Source organism: Benincasa hispida, chromosome 7 (assembly GCF_009727055.1).
Source record: "Benincasa hispida cultivar B227 chromosome 7, ASM972705v1, whole genome shotgun sequence".
In the NCBI taxonomy this organism is placed as follows: Eukaryota; Viridiplantae; Streptophyta; class Magnoliopsida; order Cucurbitales; family Cucurbitaceae; genus Benincasa; species Benincasa hispida.
Window position 1 is genome coordinate 4,276,026 of NC_052355.1, and position 7,017 is coordinate 4,283,042.

The following is a 7,017-nucleotide window of genomic DNA, read 5'->3' on the forward strand; positions in this document are numbered from 1 at the left end:
CAGGTCTTATACAAACTCTTTGTATAGGACACCCCCACTCGTACGTCTCCACATGAATGGTCAGGATCTACCATCTGTAGTAGTTTACAACACTTGCAAACCTTTACAAAGCGAGCCGTATCCGTAGTGTCACCAAGATCAGGTATCCCCCCTTAATCTTTATACTATAGACCTATTTAGGTTATCACTTAAGGCATGATCCACTTGTATATCACATATACATGTTTAAGTTCACATAAGATAACCAAGGAGCTTTATTTATTGGATATGAGTAAATGCCAGAATCAAATAACACTTATTTTATTCTTTAAACAATGTGTATCTTTATAAAATAACGAGACTCCGGGAGAATTAGGACACCAATCCCAACACTACTATCCCTAAAAGCGAGTAGGAGTGAATTCCATCTTGCACCCTATGTCCCTAGATATCTACCAAGTCTTACCCCTGAAATGGAGGTTTATTGAGTCGACGTTGTTCAGTCCACCCTCACCTATGCAAATCTAAGGATAATCCCGAATAAACAGGAGTTCATAGTTAGCTCAAAATTAAGGTCAAGTTACCTAGGTCATCGCTTTGAAATAGTCAATCTTAAACAGTAAACAGCGTTATAAAATAAAAGTGATTGATTTCGTGGTCCAATCTTATACAAACCCATTGCACAGGACGCCCTCACTCCTCATGTCATAACATGTACGAATTAGGATCACATTTTCTATAGCACTTTACAACTCCTTGTAACAACTACAGAGTGAGCCACATCCAATAGTGTTACTAGAATAAGGCACCCAACCTCATTCATATAGTATAGATCATTTTGACTATTTACTTGAACCTGATCCACTTTTATGTCTCCACATAAAGTTTAAGTACTCATGTAATAGTCATGTAACTTTATTTTATTGAATTTATTTCTAAAATGAAATAAACAATACATATTTTCAATAACAACTTATTGAATTTTCAGAATAAGTTTTATTGTTTACAAACCATGAGTTTTAGGACATAAAACCCAACAAACTCCCACTTGGACTAAAACTCCAGTGGTAACTTATATATCCAAATATATAATACTGAGTTTTTGAGTTTTACAGAGAAATATAATAAACTAGGGCATCACATACCCATGTTTACCATACACGTGTTTATTAGCTGATATTCCTATTCTTACTAGGAGATTCTCAAATACTTTAGCCGAGAGAATCTTTGTAAAGACGTTAGTGCAATAGTTTTCTTATTAAACTATATGGGGAATGCATCTTATTCTCACAACACTTGTTTTTCAATAATGGCTAGGAAGTCAATACACTCCTCCTACTACATCGAGATACTCTCAACTCTTTGAGTAAGATGCATCTGACTTATTTAAACAACTCTTGTTTACAGTGTTAATTCAATAAATTTTTATTGATTTATGCAAGTTTTTATGGAAACAAATAATACAAGGTGATCTTGAACAATGTTCCAATAATTGGAATGATGTTGAGAAAAAAATTTAAGGCAATTAGAAAGTTTGTCACTGGATTTCATGTTCTATCAAATAGACCTAGAAATCTTAGACTTTCTATACTTTGATCTAATCAAAGTATTTTGATCTTATCTAACAAGTTTTTTACACTCTGAACTATCTAAATGTTCTAAACTTATCACTTAGGTTAAATAACTACTTGCCTTTATTGGTTTCTAGCCGTTTTAAATATCTAAATATTTGCAAATAGCTTTTAACTAGGTTGATTCTTAACAGAAGTTGTTACGCGATAGAACAAACATAATTTTCGCTAGGTTACATTTCATTTACAACAAAAATATATACAATTTGTTCTTTTACATGATAACAAAAGTAGAGAAGATTATCTTCAAGAAACAACATCTCCCACTGGTCAATCTGAGGACAACTAGCATTCTTCAAGAACTACTTTGCCTGTTTTGCTTTCTCTGCTCTCTTCTCAGCAAGGTACTGAGGGCAGTTTCTCTTCTAGTGCCCTCTATCATTGTAGTGGAAACGCTTTCCTTTGTCTGCAATGTTAGCCTTGCCTTTTCTCCCAGCGGTTTTCTTCTTTCCTTTCCCTTTGCTATTTTTAACAGGAATATTCTTACTCTGTGAAGAGGAAGAAACATAAGGCTTTTTGGAGGATGTTCCTCTCTTCTCAGCGAAAGTAACGTGAATTTCCGGTTTCAGACCTTTAGCTCTCATCATTGTCTGGTAAGCCTGTAGCTCATTCAAAAGAGTAGTCAAGTTGTATTCAATTTTATTCATAAATGCGTTCGTGCAGAACTGCAGAAAACTCTTAGGAAGAGATTCTAGAATAAAACCAACTTGACTTCTCTCATCAACGACAGCTCCATTTACTTATGTTACAATGAAGTGGACCATCATGTCCAGGACATGTTCACGAACAGAGGCCCCCTCTTTCATACGACAGTTGTAAACGTACTTAATAGCATCATGCCTAAGGGAGAAGAACGGTTGTCCGAACATCCCTCGTAGAGATTCCATAATCTCTTTCGCAGTACCTATAACCTCATGTTTCTTCACCAAAACATCATACATGTTGGCAAAGATATAGGCATGGGCTTTGTCATTCGCCCTGATCCATCTATTGTACGCATCCCGAACAGTTCGGTTTGCATTAGAGCTTGGAATGGGAGGACAACCCTCTATTAAGACGAACCGTAAATCGTCTATCACAAGTATAGTATTCAGGCTTGATTTTCAAGTTGCATAATTATTCTCAATCAGTTTGTCAGATGCCAACAATTGTACTAGTGAACTTGCCATTCTGAAAATATAAAAATTTTTTATAAGTGAATTGCTTTAAAACCCAATCAAGTTTTAGCAAAGTAATAATATACCCAAGATTATTTTTACAATGATACTACAACAAGACATTCTTGACTAATTCTATCTCCAGAATAACTCATATTTCGATAGTCATTTAGCTACCGTTTTTGGTCAGAAATTACTAACTCTTCAGTAATTCTGTAAGTGTAAACCCTTTATTTTTAGACCTCAGAAGTCTGATTCCAATGATGCTCCCAAAGTTAGAAAGTCAAAGTTGAAACCGACTTTAGAAATCCTATCCATTTCTAGAGTTTGAGTTGTTCCGAATTCAATGTTAAAACCGTTCAAGGGGATAGCCGTCATCAAACAACTAGCGAGGCCGACTTAAAGACGATAAGCAGGCGCAATATAGGAATCTCACAGTTTAAACCAACAAAGAGACCGTAGGATATGTTGACATATCCTACACCCACTTACTATGTACTACTTCCCCCATTCACTTTGGTCTTGACCTCATGACAAACACTTTCCGAATGGAGCAATCGAGGTATAATCGACACGAAGTGTTGCACGGATCTCACGGTGGGAATTATCTAAGGACGTGAGAATTGAAATCAATATATCATATATTTTATTTTCCATTGAACAGCTTCCCATCATTCACAGGATCAATACACACAAACATTTTCCGAATGGAGGTCACTCCCAAGGTGACACAAAATGCCACATGAACCTTTCGGTGTGAACATCTTGAGAACGTGAAAAATTTAAAGTCAAAACATCGTATTTGATTTTAAAGTGAACAACTTCCTCCATTCACCAAAATCTTGATCATGTAAACATTTTCGAATGGAGCTCACTCCCAGGGTGACACAAAGTGCCACATGAATTTCGATCGTGAACTCTTAGGGACGTGAGAGCTAATAATAATCATATCATATATGTTTATTAATCTCTCATTGAAGTGTTCTAACATATCATATACGTTATTTGATTTTCATTGAAGTGTTCTAATAGCATATCATATATGTTATTAAACTCCCACTAAAGTGTCCTAACGATTAAATAGGATATATGTTTCTTAGGTTTATTTCAGCTAATTAAACAACCTAAGCTAGGTGTTTATCCAAGTATAATGTATATAATTGGATTTAACTTGCGATGTCTAGGTGATAAACTAGTTTTAAAACCTCACATCGCTCATATATTGCTCATAAAACCCGTTAACAATGCTTAGTAGTTCGGCCATAATCCCCAGGTAGGAGGTGTTTTAGAGACCGTCAACTTAAATACCCTCAGCCTTCGACAAGATTATATACCGGTTGAGTTTGTAACCTATGTTTTACAAGTTTAACGACCTATTTTAACTATTAAAACGAGTGGTTAACCTACGTGAGCATGCAACTATTCTTTATTATGGATTTTAAATGTCCAACCCAATTTTATAACAACTTACAAAATTTTAGACATATTAAACATTCACAACATACATCAAAGGCATTCAATATTTAATATAACATTTATATTAAATAAAAGAAATCCTAAACATGCATATTATATATTATAACACTTTATAACATACTTTCAATGCATGTAACATGCTTCCTATGGTGAGATTTTAAATTACATGGCATACTGTATGCACATGCAAGATTTACTTAATTACAACATACATCACATGTATAAGTAATTAAACACATATTGATATGGTTTTAGTTTTGGCATTTTCAAGCAAACAAAGGCCTAGAATAGCAAGAAATAGCTCCAAATGGCTTTCGGACTGCTCGAACCGCTCCAAACCAGATCCAAATAGCTTGAACTGGATGTGAACCATCTGAATTGGACAAATCAAAACACTTTTGAAGGTGAACCGGGTCGAGTTTGAAGAAAATCGGTCAAACCGATCAATCCTAGCTCCAGTCGAATCTCGCTGGTTTTGAAAGAAATCTCGCTTGAACTTCGAATGAAAATCTCGCTCTCGCTGGAATTATAAGTAGTGTTGCAACGCTCAAGGGTCGCATTGCAATGCTGCTTGGACAAAAGCTCAGGATCTAAAAATCTGCAGCTTGACCTTCTTCACTTCTATCTTCAATTACAACTTAATTTCAACTCTAATGACTCCAAATAAATTACAGACTCTTGAGCACATATATAAGCTCATCAAACAAGAGCCAGTTACAAAATTTAACTTAGGAATCAAAGAGAATTTAAATGCCAAAACTCAAAAAACCATATTAGTTCACCATTTTCATATATCTCATGAAAAAACACCCACCACACCAAAATTAAACCAAATTGAATGCTTAAATGATGCTCTAATACCAATTGTAGGAGTATATAAGCATGCAATGGAAGTAACAAGGATCAATAAGCATTCTAATTCATTAATTTTGGCTATAAATAAAGCATGCTCATAAAATCATAAGAGGGTTTCAAGTCATACCTTTCTAGAACCTTTTGAATCACAAATTCAGCTGCAAATCTTCTTCAATTCTTCTTGTGAATCACCTCAAGATCTTCTCTACTATTCTCTTGGAGCTTTAGATTGAGTTGTGGGACTCAAAATAAGCTTGAATGAAGGAAATTTGGAGAAGAAACACACTGCTGCACCTACTTGAAGAACACCTTCTTCAACTCAAGTTTTTCAGCAAAAACTTAACTGATGCATGCCCAATTTCCACTTCAATCTTCTCTATTTATTGCAGAACTATCATGCAATGGAGAAGGCTGCATGAAGAGCAGCTCATACTTGGAGGTTTGAATAAAGAAGAAGTGGTTTTTGAGTGAGCTACTCAATTGAGAAAGTGGGGTTTTCCATCTTTTCATTTTCCAATCTTTTTCAAGTTTGGGTTTTATAAATTGATTTCTAAAATCAATTTAGTTTTCAAAAATAAAAACTTTATTAACTTTACAAAATTAATTTCATAAAATTTTCTAATAAAATTAATAATAAATAATTAATTAAACAATTTAATTAATTTTACACAAATTCCACCATCATGAAACCNAATTTCATAAAATTTTCTAATAAAATTAATAATAAATAATTAATTAAACAATTTAATTAATTTTACACAAATTCCACCATCATGAAACCCTATTCATGAATTTAATATTTAAATAATATTTAAATATTAATTGATTCTCCAATTCTGTTTGATTCCAAAATTAAACGCGTCATTATAACGTATATAATTACTAATTCCCTTAATTCTAATTTGAACATTTCAAAATTTACGAACTACGAGCTTTAGGACATTTCCAACAAGATGAGAGAAGGATAAAACTTTTCCTGGTACTTTTCGATTTATGAAAAAGTTTCGTATCTTAGTGTTTCATTTATACATGGTTTTGATTAAAAAATGACCTTTTATAACAAATCTCATTTGAGTGTTTGTTTGATTATGATATGTGATTTATTGTGCGACCCTAAAGACTGTTGAAATTAGAGAAAGGATTCGATGAATGGAGTGAACGGTTTCTTGTCAATTTCCATGTCTGAGTGTTATAATCTTGCATGGGATGATCAATTCTTAAGTTGAGGGTGTTTGTTAGCTCTAAAAAAGAGCTAAGTTTATGGCCTTAACTTTCCTATATTTGGGTAATTCTTGTGCTTTATTTGTCTTATTTTGTAGGAGAATTGGCCCCATGGTTGCAAGGATGAAAAATCAAGCAAAAAGCAAGGAAAAACCAGGAGTTAAACACACCAAATCGAGTTGAGATGACAAAGGACGATTCTGCCCTGTTTTAATATTGCAACACTCTTTTTAAGCATAAGTCCAACGCTCATTCGATGCTGGAAGGAAGTATCAGGTGCATGGCAGCGTTGCATCACAATGCTCTGGAGTTAGATCATCGCCATCGTTGCTATTGGGTTTTATGTCCTAAAACTCGTGCGTTGTAAACAATAAAACTTATTTTAAAAAATCAATAAGTTGTTATTGAATATATGAATTACTTATTTCATTTTAGAAATAAATCCAATAAACTAAAAAGATCCACGATTATTACATGAATACTTGAACTTTATGTGGAGACATAAAAGTAGATCAGGTTCAAGTAAATAGTCAAAATGGTCTATAGTATATGAATAAGTCTGGGTGCCTTATTCTGGTAACATTATCGGATGCGGCCCACTCTGTATGTAACGACCCAGATTTGTACGCATACAGAAAATTAAATGTCAAATAATAAGCTGGACGAAATTTTAAGAGGTGGAAATTTAGAAGGAAAAA